The following is an 11045-nucleotide window of genomic DNA, read 5'->3' as shown; positions in this document are numbered from 1 at the left end:
AAAGAAATCTGGTAACTTACAAAGGGTCCAAGTCAGACAGTGTCAGACTTAAGACCAGCAAGGTAATGGAGCCCTGTCTTCACAGTTGTGAGAGGAAATTATTCTGACTCTAGAATCTATAATTGATAAAAACTATGAAGATGTACTCCCATATGAAAGCACTTAAATCTTACCATCCATGCGCTCCTTACGAAGCAAAACAAACCATATAATTATACATATATGTGTGTGTGTATATATATATATAGTATAAAATATAATGGAATAAATAAATATACACATCTATATTATATTTTATCCTATCAAGGTAAAAAGAAATAGAACCTTTTTCTTGTTAGTGTGAGGGTGTAGCGAAATAAAATATGTAAGTTCATTCATTTCTGGAGAGTTTAGCAAAACATATCCAAAAGCCTAAAACTGTTCCCACCTTTGGATTCAGCAAGTTCACTTACAGTAATTTATTGGAAGGAAATTAGAATATAGGCAAAGATTTAGCTACTAAGGTGTGTGGCATGAAGCGTTATATATAATAGTGATAATTGGAAATAACCTAATGTATGTACTAGGCAGGCACTAACTATAACGTTGTAATTTTTAAAAATTAGTCCTTTAAATAATTCATGAGTGTCTTACAAAATTTTTTAAAAAGATATATAAGGCTATACAGTAAAAAAAAAAAATTAACCTTTTTCCACCCATGTCTTCTAGCCACTGAGTTTCCTTCTTGAAGGCAACTGATATCAGTTTCCCTTTCAATCCTTCCAGAGACAGTCTTCCATATATACATTACATATAATAATATATATGCATATACATTTTTTCTTTTATGGTAGCTTACTATCCACACTGCTCTGCCCTTGGCTTTTTATACTTAATTCTTGAATATGATTGTTCAATATTAGCACATGGAGAACTACCTCATTCTTTCAAATACGCAGAGTATTCCTTTGACGTGCACCTCTTAATTTATTTAGTCATTTTGAGAAGATCACATTTGTGGAAGATTTGTAGAAGAACATTTAATAACATGAATAGATGTTCATGATTTATTAAGGGGAAAAAATAAGGCAGCAGTTTACAAAGTGGTTGAGAGCTGTAGTAATCTACAAGTCTACAAATAGTCTCTTCCGAATGCTCAGGACACATACACATATTCACGTGAAAGCTTGGCATTTGCCATTACAAATTCCTGGAATAACACAACCATTGTGCCCTTTGTCCTACTGAGTTGGCCTTTGTAACCAGGGAAACAGCCCTGGTTCATGATCTAAAGAAATATTGGAGAGATAGTCCAGCTAAAGATAACAAACAGGGTTATATTGTCCTCTGGGTACTTGGTGATCTCTCTCTCTTTTTTCCCAGTTTTATGATTTTGACAATCAGCAATTGGTTCTCATCCATGTTGTCTGCAGGTTTTTGAAAGTGGTGACAGGTACACAGGTAACCACCATATAGAGCTTGTTTGGTGTATCTTCATCCTCATTACATTTTCTGGACAACCAAACACAGATACCGTATGGAACATTTCTTATTCCTTTGGTCCAGACAGCTTTGCTGAGCCTGGTGTCAATGTGCACACCTGGATTTCCCACCTCTTTCGAGGCAATTTCCTAATCTCTTGGAGTGTCTGAGGGGCACTCTTCTTGAAGCCCACCCCATGATGTACCTGTGAACATTGATGGTGTATTCTCTGGTCACCACCTTGTTAATGGCAGAACAGCCCTTCTTATCCTCTCCACCCTTCTCTGTGGGAGCCATTTTGCTGAGACCAGGTTGGAACTGCTTGATAATCTTAACACAGTTTTCTTTTCCATGCTCATTTGTGATGTCAGCCAGCACTGAAGTAGGAGTACCCCAGCCCCTGCTGCTTGAAGTCAACCCAGGAGTGGACCTCACCACCACCTCCTTTTGCTCACTAATAATTGAGTTAGAAATATATCAGAGAAATGGACTAATCAATAAGAGTGACCAGAGGCCTTTCAGTTCTGCAGAAACTAAAAAAAACAACCTTGGGACCTCCCTGGCTGTCCAGTGGCTAAGACTCTGAGCTCCCAATGCAGGGGGCCCAGGTTTGATCCCTGGTCAGGGAACTAGATCCTTCATGCTGCAACTAAGAGTTCACATGCTGCAACTAAAGATCCCGCATGCCGCAACTAAGACCCAGCACAGCCAAATAAATAAATAAATTCTTAAATATTAAAAAAAAAAAAACCCTAACAGGAAAACTAGTTGTGTCCCTGGGAGCAAGCCCTAGAGATCAGCCTGCCCTGCCTCATCTGAGTTTTTCCTTTTGGTCACACTCTGGCTGGACACTGGATCCTTAACTGGGAAGCAAGAACAGAAAAAGAGGAGACTGGGACTTTTGTGGAGGTCCAGTGGTTAAGACTCCATGCTTCCACTGCAGGGGGCATGGGCTTGATCCCTGGTAGGGAACTAAGATTCCACATGCTGCGTGGTGCAGCCAAAATAGTAATAATAATAATAATTTTTAAAAAAAAAAAGAAAGAGAGGAGACTGGTTCAGACCCTGATAGTTTGAACAGCCTGCCAGAGCTGGAATCTTATTTCTGCTACGCACAAGTGGTGTTTGTATTGAAACAAGCATCCATTCCTTAAAAAAAAAAAAATTTTATTTTGGAATAATTCTAGATTTACGAAGAGTTGCAGAGATATGGCTGATGTTTCCCCTAATGTTAACACTTACATTACCATATTACATTTGTGAAAACTCAGAAACCAACATTGGTACATTACTCTAAATTAAATTCCAGGTTTTATTTGGATTTCACTAGTTTTTCCACAAATGTCCTTTTTCTGTTCCAGTATCCCGTCTGGTATCCCACATTGCATTTGGTTGTCATATCTCCTTGGTCTCCTCTGATCTGAGACAATTTCTTAGTTTTTGTCTCTCACGACTATGACAGTTCTGAGGAGTATAGGTCAGGTATTTTGTAGACTGTCCCTCAGTTTGGGTTTCTCTGATGTTTTTTTCTCATGACTCTACTGGGGTTGCGGGAAGAATACCAGAGGGGAAGGACCCTTCTCTTCGCACCAGATCAGGGGGTCCATGTCATCACCATGAAGACTGATCCCTGGTGATGTAAACATGGATCACACGGGTAGGTGGGCTCTGCCAGGTCCCTCTTCTCTGAAGTCACTATATGTTCCCTTTTCATGCTCTATTCTTTGGAACAGAGTCACTAAGTGCAACCTACACTCAAGGGGAGGGGAACTGAGCTCCATCTCTTGGAGGGTACAGTATCTACGTACCTCCCTCCTTATTTGTTTTTTTGTTCATCCACTCATTTATACACAAGCATCTTTTAAATTCAAAATAATAAATACTCTTATTTCAGTAAAAGGGTTAGGTCAGTACTTATGCTTTTAGCAAAGTTGGCCATCCCCCATGACAGGGAATATGAAACCTTTTAGGGGTTCATAATGGACATAAGAACAAGGAAACTTTAAAAAAACTAAAAGTTTAATCTCAGCTCTGCCACATATTAACCATATAACCTAAGGCAAGTTTCTTAATCCCTCTACTCAGATTTCCTTTTTAAAATATAGACATATTAACTACTAAAAGTACTCTTATATAAAGGCATAAGGAGTCAATGAGATAATTCACTTTAAACACATAGCACAGAGTCTAATAGTTAATGCTTAATAAGTATTAGCTGCCATTTATTACATGATTTACTTTTATTAAGAAGTAAATATGGGGCTTCCCTGGTGGCGCAGTGGTTGAGAGTCCGCCTGCCGATGCAGGGGACACGGGTTCGTGTCCCGGTCTGGGAAGATCCCACATGCCGCGGAGCGGCTGGGCCCATGAACCATGGCCGCTGAGCCTGCGCGTCCGGAGCCTGTGCTCCGCAACGGGAGAGGCCACAACAGTGTGAGGTCCGAGTACCGCCAAAAAAAAAAAAAAAAAAAAAGTACATATGCATATGTGCATATACACACATATATATAGACAGAGGAAGAATCAGTGGTTGATGATATCCTTATGATTTTTATTTTCTTCGCTTATTTGTACATTCTAAGTTTTCTGTAAAAAAAATTTATCATTTTCCTTCTAAGAGAAAAAATAATAAAAGTCAGTTTCCAGATTACTAACACCTGGCAGTGCTGAAGGTGTGGAAAATGACCACTTTTTCATTCCACTGTTGGGAGGAAAACTTGCTAAATCTTTTCTGAAGAATGTCTTGGCAATAAGTATCAGAAGCATTAAAATTTTGCAGACCATCTGACTCAGCAATTCCATTCTAGCTATTTATCCAGGTGAAAATATTGTACAGCATATATGCACAAAGATCTATTCATACAAGTGTTCACTACATCAATTATAAAAGCAAAAATGGTAATAATTGAATCCTATGTATAAATTATGGTCCTGTGGAGCCAAAAGAACATTTTGTAGAAGATTGTTTAGTGAAATTTTTTAAACGTTCACACTACATTTAAGTGACAAAGGGACAAAGGTCAGTTACAAAAATTATGGCCAGCGTAATTTTACCTTTGTAAAATACAAACACACACAAAGTTGTTTGCGGGGGGTGGATTAATTGGGAGATCGGGATTGACATATATACACTACTTAATGTGTAAAACAGATAGCTGGTGGGAACCTGCTGTATAGCACAGGGAGCTCAGCTTGGTGCTCTGTGATGACCTAGAGGGGTAAGATGGGGGGTGTGAGGGAGGTCCAAGAGGGAGGGGATATATGTATACATATAGCTGATTCACTTTGTTGTATAGCATAAACTAACACAACATTGTAGAGCCCAATTTAAAAAAATGTATCTAAAAGACAACGATTATTATCTCAGGGCAGTTGGATTGTGAGTGACTTATTTTCTTATTTGGGTTTATCTGCGTTTTCCAGATTGCCTACAAGAAACCAAAATTATTTTTGGAAACAGAAAAAGCCAGTGCTATTTTTAACATGCTCATCATAGATAATTTGGAAAATATAAAATATTAGATAGAAAATAAAGTTGCTCACAATTCTACCACTTAGAATTAACCATAATTAACAATTTGTTGTATTTCTTTCAGTCTTTATATGAATTTGTGTATAGTCTTTGCCACTCCCCCTCCTACCCAATTTAGGACCATACCATATTTAATGTTTTATAGTCTGCTTTTTCTTTCGCTTAACATTATATCATGAACATCTCCCTGAGTCCTGAATAATTTTTAACAATGTTAAAACAAAAACAAAAACAAGCTAGTGAGGGAGATGTGCAGAAAGTGATGTGCAAAGATTCATTATGAAGTGAACAAAGCAAGTTGCAAACCAGTATTATAGGATAGTCATATAAAATATTCACCAAGCATTTAATTTTGTTTATGTCTTAAGAGAAGGAGTTGTGTGGAAATGTTTGGCAGTTTAAATTTTTAAAATAATATGTATATTGTTATTATCTCTGTAATCAGAAAATATAGATTTTAAAATACATAAAAACACCATTTTAAAGGACTGTACAATATTCCACTATACCTAAAATTCTCCTGTTGTTGGACATTTAGATTTGTTTTAGCTTTTTCGTTACTACGAATAATGATAATGCTAGGATGAATAGCTCTGTTTTCAAGTCTTTCTCTGAGCTCGTTATATTCTATGATAAATTTGAAGAAGGACAGGGAGACGCAAGAGGGAGGAGATATGGAGATATATGTATATGTATAGCTGATTCACTTTGTTATAAAGCAGAAACTAACACACCATGGTAAAGCAATTATACTCCAATAAAGATGTTAAAAAATATTCAAAAAAAATTTTGAAGGAGGATTCCTAGATCAATTTCTGTGTACTAATCTTAAAAGATTTTGTTTGAAATGTATGCTTGTATACAAATGTATGCCTGTATAATAAGGGCAACAGATTTAACTTTCTATTTCTTAATAGAAATCAACAAGACCCCTTAGTTTATGGCTTTTAATTTACTCAGAGATTTCTCATGGGAAAAATGCATTCTCTTTGGAAATATATTCCAGAATCTTGTTCAAAAACAATTTTTCAACGCCAGTAGAAACTCTGAAACCTGGCCTAATACTCCACAACTGAGAATTAGTGGCAATAGATCAATGTTCTTGATTCATTAAGCTAGTATGATGGGCCAATGCACTGGTGATATTCTAATATGGAATAGAGAAGAGAGACTGTAAATAATAAAAATAAATAAAAATTAAAAAGTCACCCATCCTTTGTTTTATCCTCTAACCTATTAAAAGAAATAAAGTCTTGCTCTTTTGAAAAAAGTAAGTTTTACTGATATATGACTCATATACCATAAAATTTACTCTTTAGGTACACAATTCGGTGTCATTCAGTATTTTCATAGCCTGTGCAACCATCACCACTTTCTAATTTTAGAACATTTCATCATTCTTGCTTTAGGAAATTATTCTCTCATTTTATTTTATAATTATTATAAATAGAAACTGCCTCAAATCCATGATCAAATAAGGCAATGAAGAGACACAAGTAGTTAAATAAAACAAAGTTTTGACCACATATTTAATCTATGTTTGACATTTCTTTGGGTCCTTTACCTTTTTCAAGGTTCTGGCTTCCTTATCTGTAAAAATCAGAAGATTGGTGTAATCTCACAAAGGACTCTTGTTTTAAATTATACCTTTTTATGTAGTGTTCAGACTGCTCACGTTTCATGATAATTTCAGTACCATCACTTTGGTGAGAGCTAGACCCTGCATATACAGAAGAAGAATATGCAGATGCCTTCGTTTACAAATGTGATGAGATATACTGGCAAAGAGACCAAACACCCTGTTATAGTTTGGGACTAGCTATTTAGGTAAGGACACAGTGTTTTTACATAGTTATTTTAGTTAAGGTTGGCCTTAGGGAAATTACAAATATCAGGATATAAGAATTCAGCAAAAATTGAAAATGCCCCCAAACAAGGGTTAGGGTTAGGGTTAGGGTTAGAGTTAGGGTTAGGGCTACGGTTAGGGTTAGCTTCAGACCTTTAAACACTTACCACCTTTAAATGCAAAAATAAGTGAAAAGTTTGGTGGAAGTTTTCTGAAGTTTTTAGATCGCTACCTTCTGGCTCTGCTACTTTCTGGCTACGTATTTGAACCTGAGATTTCTTGTAAAATGCGGCTAACAATACCTACTTCCTATGGTGTTTGGTAGAGTATATTAGGGAGTATTTATATTGATATAAAGCATCCAGTACGATGCCTGACATCCGATAAGAGCTGACTGTAATTTAATTCCCTTGGACCAGTTAATCTATCAAGAACATAAAAGCCAACAGAAAAGAAGTAATAATACACATGTGTAAATGCATAAATTGGTGAAATTAAGGATGAATCGAAAAAGCCATAATTTGCCCCCATAATTCGTCAATGATTTGTATATCAACATATGATCGCTGCATTATATTCTGAATATTGATTTAAAATATTTCTTTCCTTTATACTACATAAGGCTTGAGATTTCTATCATTATTTAATGCTTCTCTCTAGCTTTGATCCTGTCAAATTTCTTAAAATATTCAACTGCATTGGTTATTACCACTCCCTTATGGGTTTAAAAATTCTGAAAAATTAAAAAAAAAAAACCAACAAAAAACACGTTGTAAATTTGTGCAAGATAAGGTAATGTGGTTAGCAAGTTGAGGTAAAATAAAAGTACTGTAAATCATGTTCTGGGATTTTACATACTGAGAGTGCCGGAAAATCCCCTGGCAATGCTGCTAGATGGAGTCTTCTTGGGATCCTGGCCAAGGATTTACTTTAATCCTTAGGAATTGTGCAATTTGAAAATTGAAGTTTCAATTTCACTTGTGCTTAACAGCTATTCTCTCAGCCATGTGTAGTCTTCTTTGTCGATGTTATTGATCAAAGGGCATGTTGTGCACTTATGGGCAAGAATGGTATTCTTCCAGTTCAGAGTGGCGTCCAGCTCATCTATTTATGGTGTTGCCATCATCTATGGCAACAAGGAGTTTGAAGTGCTTTCCAAGGCGAAACAAAACAAAACCCAAGCTCAGTGCTGAATAACATAAACCATCTAATACCTCAGATATCTTTGGTTTGCTTACAAAACGAAAGCCGGGCTCTTGCAAAGCAAGTGCACCCCCAGGACTTTGCATTTGCCTATAAGGAGCTAGCTCTCTGCAGCAGACAGAAGGGAGAAAGGAGACCCCAGAGTAGATCAGGAAAGTGGAAGGACACAGGATGAGTTCCTTCTTTGTGAAGCAGATAGAGTGTGATCCTTAGCTAGGCCATTACTCTGTCCACAGACCTGAGAAAAGCAGAGTGGAAGAGGACACAGGAAAAAGACAAGAGATAGATGACAGCCTTTTGTCCATGTCACTTCACAAAATATCTTAGCCGGAGGGATCCTTAAAAACACTGAGCTTGACTACTCCTTATTACAGCCAGAGAGAGAAGGGAACACTTCAAAACAATGTAGTTAGTAGCAGATCTGGCTCTAGAACCCAAGGTATGTCCACCTCCGCATGCTGCTTTGATGCATGTTCTTTGTAAGAAATGATGTCCAGAGATGGCACTGATAAAGTTTCAAAGCGGACACAGTTTGTGGTAGGCATATTTCCACCTCCATTTCTCACCCCTTGTGTTGCCCTTCACTCCCAATCCCTAAAGAAAGACCCCTTGCCCTCATGTTGCCTTCCAGCCACCCGACAGTCCCACCTACCTTAGCCCACACCTCTATTTTCTCAACATTCTGATGACAAACAGCTCTTGTGAAAGCTATTCCTTTAAACAAATTCACACAAAAATTCTAACTGGTACTTTATCTCCCTAATAGCTTCTCAGTGGGGTTATTTTGGAACCTAGATGCATTTCTAAATGTTAACTATTTAAGACAGAATGAGGAAGGGATTTTTATCTCTTCTAGGCCAGTCAGCCTGTAAGGTGGAATTAGTCATGGTTTTGCCCTATTTCAAGTCATAAAGAGCTCGAGATGCAGGGAAAGGCAAGCTGGTAAGTAGCAGGGCAAAGGGGAAGAGGTCCTTTGCCCTAGATTAGAGGTACTGTGAGCTGTCCAGGTATTAACCCAGCAAAGCTCTCTGGAGTTTGAGGCAATAATAGCCCTCGGTTACACTTGCAATCTGGATTTGGGAACGGAGGAGGGGACTTCCAATGGATCCCTTGAAGCCAACTCATGGCTAAAAACCCATGATTTAGAGGGAACATTGATGGAGTCAATTTTGGTGAGGGTTTTTTTTTCCCCCCTAAAGGGGATTACACTGAAGAAATAACAGAGTGTATGACATCCAATGAGATGTCAGTCTTTAAAACAAATATATCTTATAGATCTATTTGAATCCAATCTAAGACTACTTCCAAATTTAGTTTATATAAGATAGTGCTGGTGTTTTACAGGGGGTTCTTATATTAGAGAAAATTAAATTCAGGATGTTTTTCTCTGACCTGAAAATTACAGGTACTGGTAGTAGGAGATTAGCAAATCCAGGAGGAAGTTAGTTGGATAATGGAGCCTGTCTTTGCCAGAGTAGAGTGGAGTGATGGATATTTGGTAAAGGAAGAAACTGAAGACATAGGATAGGGATTCAAATCCAAGAAAAGTAGGGGTGTGGCTAGACAGGAGGATAATTAGGAAAGAGGACGGGAGGAATGGTGGAAAGGAGATCTTCAGATGGGGACTGCTGCCGGACCAGTGACGAATACTGATTCTTCCTCTGCCTGGTGCCTCTGACAATTCTCCCTCCTGTCCTTTTTCCTCTCAGTGCAAGTATTTCTCAAAGATTAGGCCTGACTTTCCTTCTCGTTCACGGCACTTCCTCACTGCCTCAGGAATAAAAATTGTTTATACAACTTCAGTTGCTAGAATACAGAGATTAAATTAAGATTCGTGTCTCTAGCCTGGATCTCTTGCTTTTTCTCTAGTTGAGTTTCCTATAACTAACCATCCTGGGCTGTTTAACAAAACACAATATTAAATTTGTTTTGTGTATTCCCATACCTAAAGTGCTTTTTCTTCAAAATTTAGTTGTACCTCCCCAGCCAACTCTCCTATCTCTGATGATTCCAACTCTTTAGGAAATCTCTTGGAGTCGTGCTCAGATTATTTCATGATGCTGGTGTTGGTGTCTTTAGGTTTTCTGGTGAGATTTTCATTTGTGCCTTTCTGGTTAAATCCCATTAAGCTGATTCTTCTTGGTGGCTACATATTCCACTGAGGGCTTTCCTTCTGTTTCTTCCTAGTACTTGGTAGTGTTTGCTAGGCAATAAGCAGACATTTAAAATAGTGCCAATAAACTAAATTGTATACAAAGAAAAACTTGACATTTTTGTTTGCTGGAAGGTAAGATCCTTTCATGTTGGAAATGCAAGAGCCACCAAATGGAAGACAGGAGCCGTTGAATAGGATGAGTTCTCACACTTCTTTGGGAGGGAACATGGCAACTACTGTATTTTAAAAAACTCTGTAGATTTATTTCAAGGGATTACATATTAACTGTAGAAGTAAATGTATTCAAAAGTTCTAGAAGGTATTAAAAATAATAATTGGTATTTACATAGCTCTTTATGTTACAAAGTATATTAACATAATTGTTTCAGTTAATACTTTTAACAACTTCAGGTGTTAAAATTCTCATTTTAGAGTTGAAGACACTGATTATCAAAGGTCATGACCTATAAGTGGCAAAGCCATAATCACCTCTGGTTGGATGTCTTTGCAGTTAAAAGAGAAAGCGGGGAAATGTGGAAAGACAATGGCATCAGCTATCTTGAACAGTCAAAAGTGCTTGAGATCTTTGGTTACAAGGAGAAGCTCTTTCAGTGTGATTAGTCTTTCCCCTAAGAGCCAGAAGATGATCTAGGTGATGTCTAGTGAGTGGGAAGACGAGTGAAGTGCACTGCTTCCAAAACACCCATCAGGACCCAAACTGACTGAGTGGTTATTTTTTTGGGGGGGGGTGGCAAAAGGTAGAAAATGAGTATTCTGGCATCCATCCAGTTGTCTAACATGGATGTGAATATTTTTCATGCAAAAAGAAGGAAATTTCCTCTTAAATC

The 11045-nt window shown here is 37.5% G+C and overlaps 1 pseudogene; it reads right to left on the bottom strand.

Annotated features, from left to right (window-relative positions):
* Positions 1-1091: 1091 nt before the first annotated feature.
* On the bottom strand, positions 1092-4258 carry LOC125960791 (60S ribosomal protein L31-like; annotated as a pseudogene).
* Positions 4259-11045: the final 6787 nt, after the last annotated feature.

Source organism: Orcinus orca, chromosome 13 (genome assembly GCF_937001465.1).
Source record: "Orcinus orca chromosome 13, mOrcOrc1.1, whole genome shotgun sequence".
NCBI classification, from domain to species: domain Eukaryota; kingdom Metazoa; phylum Chordata; class Mammalia; order Artiodactyla; family Delphinidae; genus Orcinus; species Orcinus orca.
This window is presented reverse-complemented; position numbering and strand designations above follow the sequence as displayed.